Source organism: Panulirus ornatus, chromosome 24, assembly GCF_036320965.1.
Source record: "Panulirus ornatus isolate Po-2019 chromosome 24, ASM3632096v1, whole genome shotgun sequence".
NCBI lineage: Eukaryota > Metazoa > Arthropoda > Malacostraca > Decapoda > Palinuridae > Panulirus > Panulirus ornatus.
The window spans coordinates 16,754,943-16,774,685 of record NC_092247.1 but is presented as its reverse complement, the minus strand read 5'-3'; the positions used below and the strand labels follow the sequence as shown (position 1 = coordinate 16,774,685).

The window sequence follows — 19,743 nt, the reverse complement described above, 5'->3', positions numbered from 1 at the left end:
CCTGCATAGGATGACGACACCTGCTCTCACCTCCACCACACCACCTGCCCAGGACGACGACACCTGCCCTCACCTCCACCACACCACCTGCCCAGGATGACGACACCTGCCCTCACCTCCACCACACCACCTGCCCAGGATGACGACACCTGCCCTCAGCTCCACCACACCACCTGCCCAGGATGACGACACCTGCCCTCAGCTCCACCACACCACCTGCCCAGGATGACGACACCTGCCCTCACCTCCACCACACCACCTGCCCAGGACGACGACCACACCGTTGTCGCAGGTTTTCCCACGGACAGGTAAACATACTTACCACCACCACCAGCTGCAACACTACGGGAAGTGAAGATGGCCAGTGACAGGCTCAGAAAGAGATGGCCAATGACAGGCTCAGGATCAGATGTACAGTGACGGGCCCGGGAGCAGCCACTGACAGGCTGAGGAGTAGATGATGGCCAGTGACAGACCCATGACATGATGGCCGGGGTCAGGCTCAGGAGTTGAAGATGGGCAGTGACAGGCTCAGGAGTTGAAGGTGGGCAGTGACAGGCTCAGGAGTTGAAGGTGGGCAGTGACAGGCTCAGGAGTTGAAGGTGGGCAGTGACAGGCTCAGGAGTTGAAGGTGGGCAGTGACAGGCTCAGGAGTTGAAGGTGGGCAGTGACAGGCTCAGGAGTTGAAGGTGGGCAGTGACAGGCTCAGGTGATTCAAGAGTTCACATTGTGGTGGATCTCTGTGGACGCTGGTGTTTGCTGTGGTTCTGGCCAACGTTACGGTGAAGTGTTGTACTAACACCCTGCTCTCCACAAGCAACACCTGGCAGTTGTGAAGTGTTGTACTAACACCCTGCTCTCTACAAGCAACACCTGGCAGTTGTGAAGTGTTGTTCTAACACCCTGCTCTCTACAAGCAACACCTGGCAGTTGTGAAGTGTTGTTCTAACACCCTGCTCTCCACAAGCAACACCTGGCAGTTGTGAAGTGTTGTACTAACACCCTGCTCTCTACAAGCAACACCTGGCAGTTGTGGAGTGTTGTTCTAACACCCTGCTCTCTACAAGCAACACCTGGCAGTTGTGAAGTGTTGTTCTAACACCCTGCTCTCCATAAGCAACACCTGGCAGTTGTGAAGTGTTGTACTAACACCCTGCTCTCTACAAGCAACACCTGGCAGTTGTGAAGTGTTGTTCTAACACCCTGCTCTCCATAAGCAACACCTGGCAGTTGTGAAGTGTTGTACTAACACCCTGCTCTCTACAAGCAACACCTGGCAGTTGTGAAGTGTTGTTCTAATACCCTGCTCTCCATAAGCAACACCTGGCAGTTGTGAAGTGTTGTACTAACACCCTGCTCTCCATAAGCAACACCTGGCAGTTGTGAAGTGTTGTACTAACACCCTGCTCTCCATAAGCAACACCTGGCAGTTGTGAAGTGTTGTACTAACACCCTGCTCTCCATAAGCAACACCTGGCAGTTGTGAAGTGTTGTACTAACACCCTGCTCTCCATAAGCAACACCTGGCAGTTGTGAAGTGTTGTGCTAACACACTGCTCTCCACAAGCAACACCTGGCAGTTGTGAAGTGTTGTACTAACACCCTGCTCTCCACAAGCAACACCTGGCAGTTGTGAAGTGTTGCGCTAACACCCTGCTATCCACAAGCAACACCTGGCAGTTGTGAAGTGTTGCGCTAACACCCTGCTATCCACAAGCAACACCTGGCAGTTGTGAAGTCAAACTGTAAACTTCAGGCGTGAGCAGCACCCCTCCCCTTACTACGCTTCGCGTCACATCATTACGTCACTGTTCCATCGCCAGACTTAACTCCGCGACGTCACGGACGATGCCGCCTCTCTCCTGACGACGTCATCGACGCCCTCTGGCTCCTGACGACGTCACCAACGCCCTCTGGCTCCTGACGACGTCACCAACGTCCTCTGGCTACTGACGACGTCACCAACGTCCTCTGGTTACTGACGACGTCATAAACGCCCTCTGGCTCCTGACGACGTCACCAACGTCTCTGGTTACTGACGACGTCACCAACAGTCCTCTGGTTACTGACGACGTCACAAACGCTCTCTGGCTACTGACGACGTCACCAACGCCCTCTGGTTCCTGACGGCGACATCATCTCCCTCCTGCTGACGAGGACCATCTGGACGTGCACACATCATCATCCAGGGAAACTTCTCGTAAAGGTTTGTGGTGTTAAGATGGTTCACTTGTGGAAGTTTAGGAACCAGAACAAAAGTTAGTTATATGGATGCGTCAGTAGAAGCAGTTTGTAATACATTAGTGCATAAAAATACTACGTACAGCCAGTTTAAGTGAGGTTACGTTGTTGGAGTTAAAGAGTTGTGGTTTACACATACTGGTAACTCAGATCACTCCCTGAGGTAGTGATCTAATTAAGGAAGACTTACTTAAAGCATGAAAGGGTTAAGGAAATTTCCCCAAATTTACCAGAATTCAAACAGTTGACGGAATAGGAAGAGTTTCAACCATTTTGGAGAGAATTCTCCACGTGAGGGAAGAAGGTGATAATGTGTTAGGAATAATTATAGAAATGTTAGATATTATTGAAATAATTATAGAAGTGTTAGATATTATTGAAATAATTATAGAAGTGTTAGATATTATTGAAATAATTATAGAAATGTTAGATATTATTGAAATAATTATAGAAGTGTTAGATATTATTGAAATAATTATAGAAGTGTTAGATATTATTGAAATAATTATAGAAGTGTTAGATATTATTGAAATAATTATAGAAGTGTTAGATATTATTGATGAAAAGGATGATAGTATCTATGTCAACAAAGCTCCTAACCTGAGTTAGATTAGATTGGGCACTGAAGGGCACGTCTTGGGTGGACTATAGCAATGATAAGGAAATATTGAGATAAACGATGTAGCCTCGTTACTCGATCCTTGGTGATTAATGACGCCTTATCGGTGGGCTAGACAAAGGAGTTATGGACGGTGAGAAGATTGAATTAAAGACTAGATGGTCAGAACTGTCATCTTTCATATGTAGATGTGGAAGATTTTAGACTCCCACTTATAGCTACAAATACTAAGACTCCATAATCTTTGAAACATAATGTGAGGCTTCCAAGTGTTGCATCACCTCCTCCACACCCTCTCAAAACCTATAGGACAGCTTAGACGAACGACGACGAATAGATCCTCTTACTGACACATGCACATGTCTGAACCACCTCATCAGAAGCCAACACCACCACTGTGCTACCACTGCAATCAGACAGGACACCATACATGTGCTTATTCAAGCTTAACGGCACAACCTTCCCAGAAATATGGTTCCTACCGTAAGCCAACAACCTACAACACGAGAGATCGCACACGGCTTCATGCATGCCCTGATTTAGGGAAGATATACAAGCGTGTGTTGTGGTGGTCTGTACGTCCAGGTGGAGTCGGTGTTGTGATGGATATAACTTATCCTCTGGTTGTGTGTTCCATCGATTTTGTATTTCCTCTTGTTATATGTTTACGTTGCCAGCTGCACTACCACTTCTGCTCATCAATAATTATCACAGCAGCAGCCACTAAAGACATTGTTGCCCCCTGTGAGAATCGAACTCACGACCCCTGGTTTACAAGACCAGTGCTCTGCCCCTGAGCTAAGGAGGCGCATGTTGGGGAGGGAATACATGTGGCCAATGGCTATAAGTCACCAGGGAACCCCACACTTAGCTTGTGGTGGTGATGGCTATGGTGGCAGTGGTGAAAAAGCTCTGGTTATGTTTATTGTGACGGTTGTAAATGAAGGCTGTGATGGTGTTGTTCGTGGCTACGGTGTAGTTGGTGGTAGTCGTGTATGTGATGAGGCGGTGGTAAAGGTAGTGGTGATGACGATTGTGTCGGAGGTAATGGTGGTGATGGTGCTAATGTTGGTGGCTGTAGTGGTGGTGAAGGCAGTGATGGTGGTGAAGGCAGGCAGTGTGGTGCACACCGCCGTCAATGAGTGGGAGTGTGTGTTTGCATCGCGCGCGCATGTGTCATCCTCGTATTGATAATCTCACAAGCAACTTCGGTTTATATTGTTACGAACTCAATACTTATTCTAGCAAGGTCGCCAATTACATATTCTTTTCTTTCAAACTATTTGCCATTTCCCGCGTTAGCGAGGTAGCGTTAAGAACAAAGGACTGGGCTTTTGAGGGAACATCCTCACTTGGCCCCCTTCTCTGTTCCTTCTTTTGGAAAAAAAAAATACATATATATGTTACAAATACTATACTGATCCTTGTCTTTGCAGGGACGTTAGATTTGTTATGTTTCACAACACAGAATAACACTGTCTGAAAGTCATGGGATTAAATCAAACACCAGCATTAACTCGACTGATAATGAGAGAACTAAAGTGTACAAAATAAACACATGAAACCAGGCACAACTCATTTACGTTAACACTGAACATGAGTTTAACATTCCAGATAAGATTTCAAACCAGGAGATCTCTTTCCTTTATGACAATTTATCTTCGATAACATGATTCAAGATACACTTATTGTTAGACTCTTCTATGACAAGTTACAATACTCTATGACACTCGAAATTGAATGACAGAGGCGGTACAATATTGTAGAGTCTGTATCGCGCACTTCACTCGGGTAACGGGCTTTGGGACAGAGGGACACCACTTACCTCGCTGGGCTAGAGAGGGAAAATCGTGGCTCTCAGTGGGTGTCAGGGGTATTTATCACAAGTAAGAACGAGCGTCCGCCCTGTTACCCTACAATGTTATTCTTGATTGGCTATGAGCCTAAGATTCAATTGTGATTGGAGGAGGGTGGTATCCGAATCTACTGATTGGCTTGGAGGATCCTAAGTCCGTCCCACATCTTGCCTAAAGCTCAACCTCCTCCGTTATCTTGTTTGCGACAGCGGCGATGATGCACGGGATGACATACCCCGTAGGCTGGCCTTACGACTTGACCTGACGCCTCTGGTGAGGTCCAAGCGCTGAAAGACTGGGCGTCATCTGGTTACAAACAGGATTATCAAGACTAATGGCTCGATCAGGGAAGTGAGGTCCGAGCCGATAGCAGAGGAAGACCCTAATCCTCGTGCTAACAAGAAATAGCAGCAACACCATACACAAAGACACACCATACATATATACGAACATGTGGGCACACACACACACACACACACACACACACACACACACACACACACACACATGTTCGGAACAATACCCTTCAGGTAAAGGTCTCCCTAGAGCGGTCTGGGTGATGGGTAGATGACAGCTGTAATACATCAGCTCTCATATACATAAGAAAGACAACAGCAGGATGTTTGGTTAAAAAAAAAGACAAAAAAAGACAGGGTTTTAACTTGACAAGAAAATGTTATTCCGCTTAGCAATTATTTTAAGCTATTACCGACTGCTGCACATTAGCCTTCCAGTGTCCCCGTTACCGTTGTCGTTTATACAGGTCTGGCGTTTTTCTCAAAGTATGCCTGAATATGTATGATATTTGTCTAAACGACTTTTAAAGGTACTTATAGTTTTAGCATTCACTCCGTCTGACGGTAACTTATTCCAGTGTTCAAGACACCTATAGGAAAAGAAGCTTTTTCCCACGTCCGTAATACATCTTTTAGCATTGAGTTTTATTCCATTTGTCCTGGTGACCGTATTTTCTTGCACTTCGGAAAGATGTTCGTGATTTACTTTATCACACTTGTTCAGAATTTTGAACACTTGACTTAAGTCGCCGCAAAGTCTACGTTTTTTCAAGGGAGAAGAGATCCAATCGTTTCAGCCTATCTTCGTATGCCAGATTTATAAAGGATTGGATCAATTTTGTCCGCGCGTTTTTGTCTTTGCTTCATTTCACTTAGTCTTTTTTATGGTATGGGGACCAAAATTTGGACTGCATGTTCAAGGTGTGGTCTTACTAGAATATCAGTGTTGGAATTGTTTCTGATGTCTTGTAATCTATGTTCCTGGCTGTCAAACCTAACATTTGGTTACCTTTTTTTACTTGCTGCTTGACACTGCTTACTGTACTTCCGATTGTTGCTGATGACAACTCCAAGGTCTCTTTCTTCATTTACTTTAGTTAGAGGGTTTCTGAATAGAGTAGTAACGTATGTTATTGTCTCCAAAGTGCATAACTTTACACTTGTCTACATTGAACTTCTTTTACCATCTGTCTGACCGCTCTGCTAGTAATTTAAGATCTCTTTGACTAATTTCGCAGTCCCGCCTGTTTACAGCTCTACCTCCTAGTTAGTCTCGTCAGCAAATGTGGAGATTGTAGATATGAGGACCGAGTTGTAGGTCATTAAATGTATATTATGAAAAGATTGAGGCCTAGGAGCGACCCCTGTGGCACACCACTTGTTACGTCTACCCAATGTGAGGCTTCGCCGTTTCATACTACACGCTGCTTTCTTCCGGTAAGCCAGTCTCTGGTCCATGTACAGAGTTCTTCACCGATTCCGTGTGGTTTAAGTTTATGTAAAAATCTCTTGTGAGAGATCTTAGTAAAGCCTTTCGGAGATCTAAATATACCACATCACGGTACTTTTTCGTCCCAATTCTGATGAATAACATGAAAAAAATTCCAGCACATTTGTCAGGCAGGATCTTCTGTTGTGGAAATCGTGTTTGTTGCCCGATATAATTTTGTGATCTAGAAACGTGATAATTATATCTCGTATTATTTTCTCCATCATTTTACCTAACACTGACGTAAGGCTAACTTGGCGATAGTTCAAGGCACACTTTTTGTCTCCTTTTTTAACGTACAGGAATAACATTTGCTAGTTTCGTCAGTTGGCACCTGTCCATCTGATAGAGATTTGTTGAATCGTTTTGTTATGGGGTATATCAGCTGTCTTCTCTTTAAAAAAAATGTACGTTATTTGGCCCGTTGGATTTGTTAGGGTTTAATTTGGTTCAGGTATTTAAGTACTTCAGGGCTTTTCATTTCTCTAACCATCAACTCTTCATTAGATCCTTGAAACATTTCACTGGTTGTGGTATTCGAGATGTTTCGTCAATTGTGAATACAGAGTTAGAGGAATAATTTAATATGGTAACCATTTCCTTGTCGTCAGTATTAGTGTGTCATGTTGGTTTCGTAATGGTCCAATTTCTTCTTTTGCTGTCTTCCTTTGTCTTATATGTTTGAAGAATTCCTTAGGATTATTCTTAACTTTCAAATAAATTCTTTTTCTTCTTCTTCCTCGCGCTTACTGTCTGATGACCTTACACGCTCTTTGGACTTCGTTTAATTCCGGTGATTTCCAGCGGTTCCCGTTAATTTGAATTTCTTACATGTTATCTTCTTTTGGCAAATCAGTCCTCCTGTTCTCTTATTCATCCATGATAAGTTTGAAATATCACAAGTTCTCTTCATGATTCGTGGAAATGTTTTCTTTCTATCTCGAGGAGTGACACGGTTTTTAGAATTATTTCACATTTCATCTACTGTGTGAACGTCAAGTTTTGTCCAATTGGTATTGCGAATTTTGTGTCTAATGTTTTCAAAATGTGTTCGCCTGTCATCTAGGACCAAGAATTTGTTGTCATTTATTTCATGATTAAATTCAACTGTAATCCAATCAAACTGTGATCGCTGTTTGACAAACTGTGGCCCACTTCGCACGAGTTTGATTGTGTCACTGTTGAGGACAAGATCAAGAATGTTTTTACCTCTAGTTGGTTTTTTGAAGTAACTGTTGTATGAAAGCGTTTGCCTCGTTCCCTCTCGGTCACCTGTTAACGTGTACCAGTTTATGTTGGAGCTGTTGAAGTGTCATCCTATTATAGCCTCTTCACTGTTTACTATAGTTTTCATTTCAGTGTATAATATCCTCGTCGTCTTTTTTTGCTCAGGAGGTCTGTAAGTAACGCTGAGAAGTAGTTTTCTTTTGAACTTGTCGATAATGTCAATATAAAGAGGATCGTAAATGTGTGTGTGTCTGCTTTGTTTATCTTAATAGCACTTAGATTGTTATCACCGTAGGTCAGAACTCCATCACTTGCCCTGTATAAGCGATCTTTCGTAAATAGTTTTAGACTCGGGTATTTGCTAACTCAGCCATTATGTACTTATTCTCAGAGTTTACCCACGTTTCTGAGATTGCAATAATAATGTTTGGGTTTTCAATAACTTCGTAGGATGTAAGGTCATCGCGTTTCGTAATGATGCTCGAGGCATTTGTGTATGTCAAATTTATTTACCTTTGAATTGATTTCCGGACTGAATTTTGCCTTTTTTTTTCACTGTGGTTATGTGTACGTGTTCTGTATTATCAGTGTTAATGTGTGCGTCATGTGCAGCAGCGGGAGAGAGTGTACGTTTCTCTATCTGTTATGTGTTCATTCGCTTTACTCTGACCCTCCCTGCACTGGACCACACCAGCCTTGGTCCTGAAAGTTACCTGAGAGGTGACCTGTAGCTGTGCTAACCCGCTACTTAGACTGCCTGAGTTGTCCCCCAAACCTGAACCTTACCTGACCTTTCTTTACTAATTCCTCTGCCTCTGAGTCCCCTTCACTCAGATCCCGACCCACATCCCACACTTACCCCCCCCCCCCCCCTCCACCCCTCTCCTCCTAGTTCCTTCGTTAACTCGACCCTGATTTGCTCTCGTGAGGAGTTTATCGAAAAAAAAAAATGGCCAGATGTTCTCATCCAGTACGCTGCCAAGGCGGGCTTTTCCCCCTAATCCCTTTAAGTGAAGACCATCCCTAACGTAGAGATCCATCATTACTAAAATGGCCCCACAGGTCTATAATAGATATTTTATCCTCCCTCCACCGCCCTGTTTACGTACATTTGTAATGTCATGGAAAGAGTGGTCAAAAATAGGCTAATTCTTTACCGTAAAAACTTGTTGATTAATCTACAAAGTGGCTACGGTAAATACGGAAGCACACAAGGCCAGTTGATAAGCATAGAAAACGTATTTCAAAGGGATGTCAACATGAATTGGTTGTTACTGGAAAAGCTGACGACATGACGTGGCAGAACGGACTGCTTATGTGCTAACGTCATGCGTTACGTCGACGGAGATGATGAACACATTTGACGAGATCTTCTAAGTCTAATTCCGCTATTCATTAGCCCAATACAGTTTATCAGCAGCAGTTCAGTCAGTCAGTCAGCCAGCCTCAGGAGTCTAAAGTAAACACTGTCTGCTGACGACTGTGCAACATGGCATTGGTCCACTAACACATCTTGTTTCAGTGGAGCAGGTCAACCCATGTTGCTCCTCTAACACTTGGGCGTTACAGTGGCTCACAAGTTATCCTCTGCTACACTGTAGGTGTCGCAGTGGTTTTTACAAGTAGAATCGGAATTCCTATTTTGCAACTTAATCTATTTAACGACTAGGTTGCCTTGCGTACTTGTGAAGATGTTTCTCGGATCGCATTTCGACCGTAGGCTTGTTCGGACACAACGTATAAGTTAATTGATTTCTAACTGCAGATATAAAGTCAAATGGCGTATTTATACGGTTCTCATGTGGTGGCCGATGGAAAAGGTTAATCAGTAGCGTACGTGACTCTAGTTTCCGTTCTGCATGTAGATGTCTTCGTATATTTTCGTGGTTCTTATGTGGTGGCTGTTGGAAAAGGTTTATCATTGGCGTACGAGATCCTATTTTGTATTAGGGAAGACTATGCATTGTTAAACGGCACAGGCCATGAGAAGGTTGAATTTGTGACATAAATGATGTTTGCCAAAGTGTCTTGGAACCTAAGCAGTACACGGGTCTCGCACACACGGAAGATGAAACAAAAGTGTGGTGCCTGCTTTACGTTTTCGTCGTGAGTGTTGGCAATACTGCACGGAGCTAAGACGGGCAGGAAGAGAACCAGGGTCCACCCTGCCTGGTGCGCACTTCTGGACGAACTTCTACGCTAACGCACAACAGCAGCGTACAGCGTACATCCTTTGCAACATGTTTAACTCTCATTCACGAGAGTGGATGAGCTGTTGAAGGAATTTACAGCTCCGTAGGAGCCACTACAACGTAATCACTCCACCACTTGGCCTCCGCTCATCAAGGATGAGCTGGTGGAGGTCCATTTATAACGTTAGGTTTCGTCAAACACAGACGATCCGGATTTTCTCCACCTGGACGTGGACGGCTCCAACACTGAGAAATGTGAGCACAATCGTTGCTCGACCGACTGAACTCTCATCATATTTTATAACACATCATAGGTGGGAAGCCTAGCTTAATGACTTCCCATAAGCCGCTCCCCATCAACACCCAACACCACAAAAAGCTGACGTTTTGAAGTCATGCAATTTGTGTGTCACGTCCTGGTGATTTTGCTCGTCAAATCGGCAGCCTCTTCAACGGTGGCAAAACTGCAGCAGCTGACGACTTTTCTCGCATGTTGCTAAGGTTCCGTAAGGCACGACTGTTGTAATATTGCTTCCCTAAACATTTAAGTTTAGGTTGTTCTAGTTAGGTTTTGTTAAATTATGGGAGACTATCCCAATCGCGCTATCTTTACTATTTTACTGACATTTCGTTCCCCGTAACATATGTATGACTGGGACATTAAAGTCATCTTTACGTTGTTATTCTTGAACACAACTGTAGTACCTTAGATATGATGGGATAAACTTTAACCCCGATCCTTAAGATGGTATTAGATCACATGTATATCTTTTCACTGTCTTAATTCAGTCGGAAAGAATTCTTTCCAATACTGATGTTCAGACCATTACCAAAACCTCCAGAGATCACCAGCTTAATGGATTTTCTTATTTTAAATAGATGACCACTAAGATCAGCTCTAAAGTCATGTTTTGTCTGTATAACACTAATCTTGTTTTGTGTTTAGCTTCTTTCAAAATAGGTGCCCAGTTCTCATAAGATCTCTAATTCAAGCCAGACTGTGAGAGGTTTGAAATAAAATACAGAAATGTATTCTTTATGTCTACAAGAAACATGAGAGAAGAGAATAGAACCAGTAGTTTGGGATGCATCCAGCACACGCTTTGGAATGTCCTGCTCCCTGATTGGTCCGCCTTTGGCTAGGTGCCCCGCCCTGCCTCCTTGAGCAACGGTTCTAAAGTTCGTTGGTGTTGCCACATAAGGTTCTTAATTCTTTATTATAAAGCGTTACTAAAGAACTTTAGAGTCCCCGCTGCGCAATGAAAGCTAGTCTTTAAGTTAGTGGTAGACATCGAGCAGTTAGGTGCACTTCACTGCGAAGCTGGTATAGATGGTGAAATATAATCCTTTCATCAAGTCGATCTTTCTCAGCAATGGAAGATACGGTAGTACGACTCAGTTGCTAATGAAATGAAGCGAGAGTCATTGTTAGTTTCCTCTCTGCTGTGGTTATGCTAAGGCGCATCTGGGTTCTCCCGCCATGATATACGAGCAGCAAGTAATGTCGGTTCGCACAGTTGTCAGGTGTGGGACCACCTGTGTAATTTTGCTGGGAACATGTGTAGAGGTATATAAACAATCAAACAGTAGTTCGTATGGCGAACATGTTGCAATGAAAGCTGTATTTACTACTAGAGAAAACACCAATATTATTATGGACTATCTTTTTTTTTTTCGATTTACCAGTCAAGAGTGGTTGAGAGCAGAACAATAGACACATACGTTTAAGAATAGACTTGATAAGCATTTCGCTTCAAGTCCACAACTTTCATTATTTGCACCTCCTTACTCACACTTGACAATATGAAGGTTATTCTCGTTAAGTGATCTAAATACCCTTTAACTTGTACCACTGTCCTAGTAGTTTCTGATACCTTCCACTATCACAGCCTCGGAAAGACTCAGTGGTCGTTGCTGTTTGAATTCCCTTTTATTCCTTTGTTTTTTCGCCAGTTTGTTCAAGTTTCCCATTACACATTCCTTTTTACGTTCGAAATAGTTCGTGAAGTTATAGACTGTTCGGTTTGATTCTCATCCAGGATTCGCCTAAAGTTCTTTTTCCCCCCTGAATGAGAGTGCCTCGATGGTCCAGTTCCAGAATTTCGACAGTAAAAAGTTGTCGATGGTAACAAAACATGAGCTTTTGGAGACGTAGATGAAGGCCTGCTGTGCTCTAGCCGAAGGGGCGCAGTGTTGCTCTGTTGGACTCCCTGACCACAACTTCACCGCTTCGTTTGCATGTAGGCCAGAGGAACGTAAGCCTTCCAATGTCTTGTTGAGCGAGGCATTGTGCGACCCGAGATACCATCCCGTCCTCTTGCCTTTCCCTCTCCGTTAAACCTATAGTGGTTTCCACCTAAACGCTTCCCATAGCCACCTCAGAGGTGAGACACATGTTTGCGAAAACTTATCCTTTTTATAATATGATTGAGGAATCGGGGGAAAGTCTCCATGTTTCTTGGTTCCATCTTGAATCATTGCTTTGCGAATTTTTTCAAGAAGTCGGGAATTTCGTATCCGAACATTTCAAAGTCGATCTTGTAGAAGTTGTAGATCTCCCTAAGCAAGCTGGGATTCAGTTGTTCGTAATAATGATTGTAGGAGGACTGGTTCTGGTTGGTGACGTGCCTCCTGAGGTTCGAATCTAGCTGTCGAGGGGACGTGAATGCTAGTACCAAGTTATCAAATGTGGTAATGAGAAAATACATCGAGTTTACGAAATGTTTCAAATGGACAATAATGCCAGGAAAGCTACTTACACGTAGAAGGTAAAGAAAAAAAAATATGGTACAGATATCTGTATTCCCTTATCATCCATCACACTTTGGCATAAGTAGAAAATTATCTATAGACGCTATCTGATATGAGAGTAATCAAATGTGACTTGTATATTGGATATAAACTCCTCATTGAATGACTGCTCGACCTTCTTCATAAATAGATGACAAGGTTGCTAAAAGTTCTGCTCTCATATAGTAGCTTTTTTTTTTTTTTTTCGAGTATGCACACGATAGGGTGAAGTCTTCTCTGCTCTTGTGGTACTGGAATAACAAATCCCCTTTACCTCAACCTGGAGCAGCAGGTCTTAGCTTTACCTTGGAAAAGTAAAGTGTGGGTGTCTTGTCATCTTGATATACAACGACACCATCTCTACTGGCAAACCCTTTCCCCCAAGTCGACTGCAGACCTTGAGGATGGCCACAAAACCACGGGGTCTTCAGTCATGTCTCTCTTTCAGGCAGAAATTCATACATCGTGTGGGAGACAGTCAGTGGTTCCCAGCTGAACATCCTCGATGAAATGAAAAAGGGATATTATAGCACAATGGAACACCTCCTCCTACAGGAACAGAAGGAAGCAGGCTGTGTTCACAAGGTTAAGAACGAAGTGTTCAGCTGGGATACTCTGGTCTGCCATACATCCTCAGACATTTCTTTCATTATGCCAAATCTGCGATGGAATGATAATGGTTATCCATGGTTATCCAGGTATATGCTCTCTGCCACCCGTGCACTCCAACCTGACATGAATCATGAACGCATATCATGGAAACATAACGCCAGTCTCCCTCTAACGTTTGAACAATGTACACTATCAAGTGGCATCACCAGGAAGGTAGTCAAGTTAGTGAACTGGACTACCTTCCTAAACTGACTAACCTACTTGATATGATCTATGTTTATTATTATTATTATTATTATTATTATTATTATTATTATTATTATTATTATTATCATTATTATCTTTATTATTATTATTATTTTTTTTTTTGCCGCTGTCTCCCGCGTTTGCGAGGTAGCGCAAGGAAACAGACGAAATAAATGGCCCAACCCACCCCCATACACATGTATATACATACGTCCACACACGCAAATATACATACCTACACAGCTTTCCATGGTTTACCCCAGACGCTTCACATGCCCTGATTCAATCCACTGACAGCACGTCAACCCCGGTATACCACATCGATCCAATTCACTCTGTTCCTTGCCCTCCTTTCACCCTCCTGCATGTTCAGGCCCCGATCACACAAAATCTTTTTCACTCCATCTTTCCACCTCCAATTTGGTCTCCCACTTCTCCTCGTTCCTTCCACCTCCGACACATATATCCTCTTGGTCAATCTTTCCTCACTCATTCTCTCCATGTGCCAAAACCATTTCAAAACACCCTCTTCTGCTCTCTCAACCACGCTCTTTTTATTTCCACACATCTCTCTTACCCTTACGTTACTTACTCGATCAAACCACCTCACACCACACATTGTCCTCAGACATCTCATTTCCAGCACATCCATCCTCCTGCGCACAACTCTATCCATAGCCCATGCCTCGCAACCATACAACATTGTTGGAACCACTATTCCTTCAAACATACCCATTTTTGCTTTCCGAAATAATGTTCTCGACTTCCACACATTCTTCAAGGCTCCCAGGATTTTCGCTCCCTCCCCCACCCTATGATCCACTTCCGCTTCCATGGTTTCATCCGCTGCCAGATCCACTCCCAGATATCTAAAACACTTTACTTCCTCCAGTTTTTCTCCATTCAAACTTACCTCCCAGTTGACTTGACCCTCAACCCTACTGTACCTAATTACCTTGCTCTTATTCACATTTACTCATAACTTTCTTCTTTCACACACTTTACCAAACTCAATCACCAGCTTCTGCAGTTTCTCACATGAATCAGCCACCAGCGCTGTATCATCAGCGAACAACAACTGACTCACTTCCCAAGCTCTCTCATCCCCAACAGACTTCATACTTGCCCCTCTTTCCAAAACTCTTGCATTCACCTCCCTAACAACCCCATCCATAAACAAATTAAACAACCATGGAGACATCACACCCCCTGCCGCAAACCTACATTCACTGAGAACCAATCACTTTCCTCTCTTCCTACACGTACACATGCCTTATATCCTCGATAAAAACTTTTCACTGCTTCTAACAACTTGCCTCCCACACCATATATTCTTAATACCTTCCACAGAGCATCTCTATCAACTCTATCATATGCCTTCTCCAGATCCGAAAATGATTTGGTAAACAGAGAAGAGGTAGTAAAAGCTTTGCGGAAGATGAAAGCCGGCAAGGCAGCAGGTTTGGATGGTATTGCAGTGGAATTTATTAAAAAAGGGTGTGACTGTATTATTGACTGGTTGGTAAGGTTATTTAATGTATGTATGACTCATGGTGAGGTGCCTGAGGATTGGCGGAATGCGTATATAGTGCCTTTGTACAAAGGCAAAGGGGATAAGAGTGAGTGCTCAAATTACAGAGGTATAAGTTTGTTGAGTATTCCTGGTAAATCATATGGGAGGGTATTGATTGAGAGGGTGAAGGCATGTACAGAGCATCAGATTGGGGAAGAGCAGTGTGGTTTCAGAAGTGGTAGAGGATGTGTGGATCAGGTGTTTGCTTTGAAGAATGTATGTAAGAAATACTTAGAAAAGCAAATGGATTTGTATATATATATATATATATATATATATATATATATATATATATATATATATATATATATATATATATATATATATATGTGTGTGTGTGTGTGTGTGTGTGTGTGTGTGTGTGTGTATATCATTATTACATTGTTGTTATATGTGTATATTATCATTAAGATACTTTATCGCCGTTTCCCGCGTCAGCGAGGTTGTGCCCAGAAGCAGACGAAGAACGACCCATCCACTCATATACATACACAGACGTATACATATAGATTCATGTACAGATTCGTATTGGCTTGCCTTCGATCCATTCCAGACGTCACCCTGCTCCACAAGGACACAGCATTGCTTCAGCGAGGTAGCGTTATGCAAACATACAAAAAAGGCCACATTCGTTCACACTCAGTTTCTAGCTGTCATGCCACTGAACCCACAGCTTCCTATCCACATCCAGGCCCCACAAAACTTTCTATGCTTTACCCCAGACGCTTCACATGCCCTGGTTCAATCCATTGACAGCACGTCGACCCCGGTATACCACATCGTTCCAGTTCACTCTATTCCTTGCACGCCTTTCACCCTCCTGCATGTTCAGGCCCCGATCGCTCAAAATCTTTTTCACACCATCTTTCCACCTCCAATTTGGTCTCCCACTTCTCCTCGTTCCCTCCACCTCTGACACATATATCTTCTTGGTCAATCTTTCCTCACTCATTCTCTCCATGTGACCAAACCATTTCAATACACTCTCTTCTTCTCTCTCTACCACACTCTTTATTACCACACATCTCTCTTACACTTTCATTACTTATTACTTTATCAATCAAACGGCCTCACACCTCATATTATCCTTAAACATCTCATTTCCAACACATCCACCTTTCTCAACACAATCCTATCTATAGCCCACGCCTCACAGCCATATAACATTGTTGGAACCACTATTCCTTCAAACATACCCATTTTTGCTTTCTGAGATAATGTTCTCGCCTTCCACACATTTTTCAACGCTCCCAGAACCTCCCAACCTCCCCAACCTGTGACTCACTTGCGCTTCCATGGATCCATCTGCTGCCAAATCCACTCCCAGATATCTAAAACACTTCTTTTCCTCCAGGTTTTCTACATTCAAACTTACCTCCCAATTGAGTTGTCCCTCATCCCTACTGTACCTAATAACCTTACTCTTATTCACATTTACTCTCAGCTTTCTTCTTTCACACACTTTACCAAACTCAGTCACCAGCTTATGCAGTTTCTCACCCGAATCAGCCACCAGCGCTGTATCGTCAACGAACAACAACTGACTCACTTCCCAAGCTCTCTCATCCACAACAGACTGCATACTTGCCCCTCTCTCCAAAACTCTTGCATTCACCTCCCTAACAACCTCATATATAAACAAATTAAACAACCATTGAGACTTCACGAAAAACAAACCGACATTCACTGAGAACCAATCACTTTCCTCTCTTCCTACTCGTACACATGCCTTACATCCTCGATAAAAACATTTCACTGCTTCTAGCAACTTGCCTCCCACACCATATATTCTTAATACCTTCCACAGAGTATCTCTATCAACTCTATCATATGCCTTCTTCAGACCCATAAATGCTACATACAAATCCATTTGCTTTCTAAGTATTTCTCAATTACATTCTTCAAAGCAAACACCTGACCCACACATCCTCTACCACTTCTGAAACTACACTGCTCTTCCCCAGTCTGATGCTCTGTACATGCTTTCACCCTCTCAATCAATACCCTCCCATATAATTTCCCAGGAATACTCAACAAACTTATACCTCTGTAATTTGAGCACTCACCTTTATCCCCTTTGCCTTTGTACAATAGCACTATATATGCATTTCGCCAATCCTCAGGCACCTCACCATGAGTCATACATACATTGAATATCCTTACCAACCAGTCAACAACACAGTCACCCCTTTTTTTTAATAAATTCCACTGCAATACAATCCAACCCCGCTGCCTTGCCGGCTTTCATCTTCCGCAAAGCTTTTACTACCAAATCATTCTCCCTAACCCTCTCACTTTGCACACCACCTCGACCAAAACACCCAATATCTGCCACTCTGTCATCAAACACATTCAACAAACCTTCAAAATACTCACTCCATCTTCTTCTCACATCATCATTACTTGGTATTATCTCCCCATTAGCCCCCTTCACTAATGTTCCCATTTGTTCTCTTGTCTTACGCACTTTATTTACCTCCTTCCAAAACATCTATTCATTCTCCCTAAAATATAATGATACTCTTTCACCCCAACTCTTATTTCCCTCTTTTTCACCTCTTGAACCTTATATACATCTTATATAACCTTATATACAACCTTATATACATCTCCCAGTCATTTGCACTATTTTCCTGCAAAAATCGTCCAAATGCCTCTCTCTTCTCTTTCACTAATATCATTACTTCTGTATCCCACCACTCACTACCCTTTCTAATCTGCCCACCTCCCACGCTTCTCATGCCACAAGCATCTTTTGCGAAAGCCATCAGTGCTTCACCTTTTTCCATTCTGCACTCAGTCTCTCCTGGTACTTCCTCACACAAGTCTCCTTCCCAAGCTCACTTACTCTTACCACTCTCTTCACCCCAATATTTTTTCTTTTCTGAAAATCTCTACCTTTGCCTCTGCAAGATGATGATCAGACATCCCTCCAGTTGCACTTCTTTGCACATTAACATCCAAAAGTCTCTTTCACGCGCCTATCAATTAACACGTAATCCAGTAACGCTCTCTGGCCATCTCTCCTTCTTACGTCTTCTTACGTATATTCATGTATATCTCTCTTTTTAAACCAGGTATTCCCAATCATCAGTCCTTTTTCAGAACATAAATCTACAAACTCTTCACTATTTCCATTTACAACACTGAACACCCCATGTACACCAATCATTCTCTCAACTGCCACATTACTCACCTTTGCATTCAAGTCACCCATCACTATAACCCTGCCTCGTGCGTCAATGCTTCTAGCACACTCACTCAGCTGCTCCCAAAACACTTGTCTCTCATGATCTTTCTTCTCATGCCCAGGTGCATAGGCCCCAATAATCACCCATGTCTCTCCATCCACTTTCAGTTTTACCCATATCAATCTAGAATTTACTTTCTTACACTCTATCACATACTCCCATCACTCCTGTTTCAGGAGTAATGCTACTCCTTCCTTTGCTCTTGTCCTCTCACCAACCCCTGACTTTACTCCCAAAACATTCCCAAACCATTCTTCCCCTTTGCCCTTGAGCTTCGTTTCACTCAGAGCCAAAACATCCAGGTTCCTTTCCTCAAACATACTACCTATCTCTCCATTTTTCTCATCTTGGTTACATCCGCACACATTTAGACACCCCCGTCTGAGCCTTCGCAGGATGAGCACCCCGTGACTCACTCTGTTTCCCTATTAGAAAGTTAAAATACATAGTGGAGGGTTTCTAGCCCCCCACTCTCGTTCCCCTTAGTCGCCTTCACTGCCACGTGAAATGTGAGGGAAGTATTCTTTGTCTCCATTCTCCAGGGATTATATTGCGAGCCTCGTGGGCTATAGATGTTAGTGTGCCCGAAAAGGGTGGATGTGTTGCAATGATGTTTGAGGCACAATTATGGTGTGAGTGTTTGAGTCATATAAAGGTAAGAGAGATGTGTGGTAATTTCAAGAGTGTTGTTAGAGAGCAAAGAGGTGTGATTGAAATCGTTCGATCACTTGAAGAATGATGTGAAATTCCGAGAGATATTATAGTTCAGAATTGAGGAACGGAAGTGGAGACCAAATTGGAGGTGGAAAATGGAGCTAAAAACGATTTGGTGATCGGTCTGAACCATGCAGGAGGTGAAAGCGCAACAGGATAGAGGAATTCGAACGATGTGTAACCGGGGTCGACGCATGTCAGTGGATGAACAGGCATTGTGAAGCGTTCTGGGGTAACCATGGAAAGTTTAGATGGATCAAAATTTGGCATGATCTGCGCTGCTGGTTCATCGTGTGCATCCCCCCATATCACTCACTCGAACAGGCTACTAGTTAGACTATTTCCCTAAGACTATGTAGTCAAATTGTACACTGTACCCTGCCGCAACTATTCCTAACATCATGTCACTGATCTTCCTGCTTCTAACACTATGCTCCCCATCGTGAGTTGTTATACTTCACAGAGTTGGATCTGCACATTATATAAATGCACATATGATTATTGCATGTGTATAATAATGTCTGTATGATATGATACGCTATTGGTTTTAAGTTACTTTTTCATGTGATGTGGGTGGTTGGACCTTCTTTCGTCTGTTTCTTGCGCTACCCCGCTAACGCGAGACACCGACAAAGTT

At 43.1% G+C, this 19,743-nt stretch overlaps 1 non-coding gene across 1 annotated transcript; it reads right to left on the bottom strand.

The window, feature by feature from the left end:
* Window positions 1-3,596: 3,596 nt before the first annotated feature.
* Window positions 3,597-3,668, bottom strand: TRNAT-UGU (transfer RNA threonine (anticodon UGU)). Its single transcript has one exon. It is a non-coding gene; the product is annotated as a tRNA-Thr (tRNA).
* Between the last annotated feature and the right edge of the window lie 16,075 nt (window positions 3,669-19,743).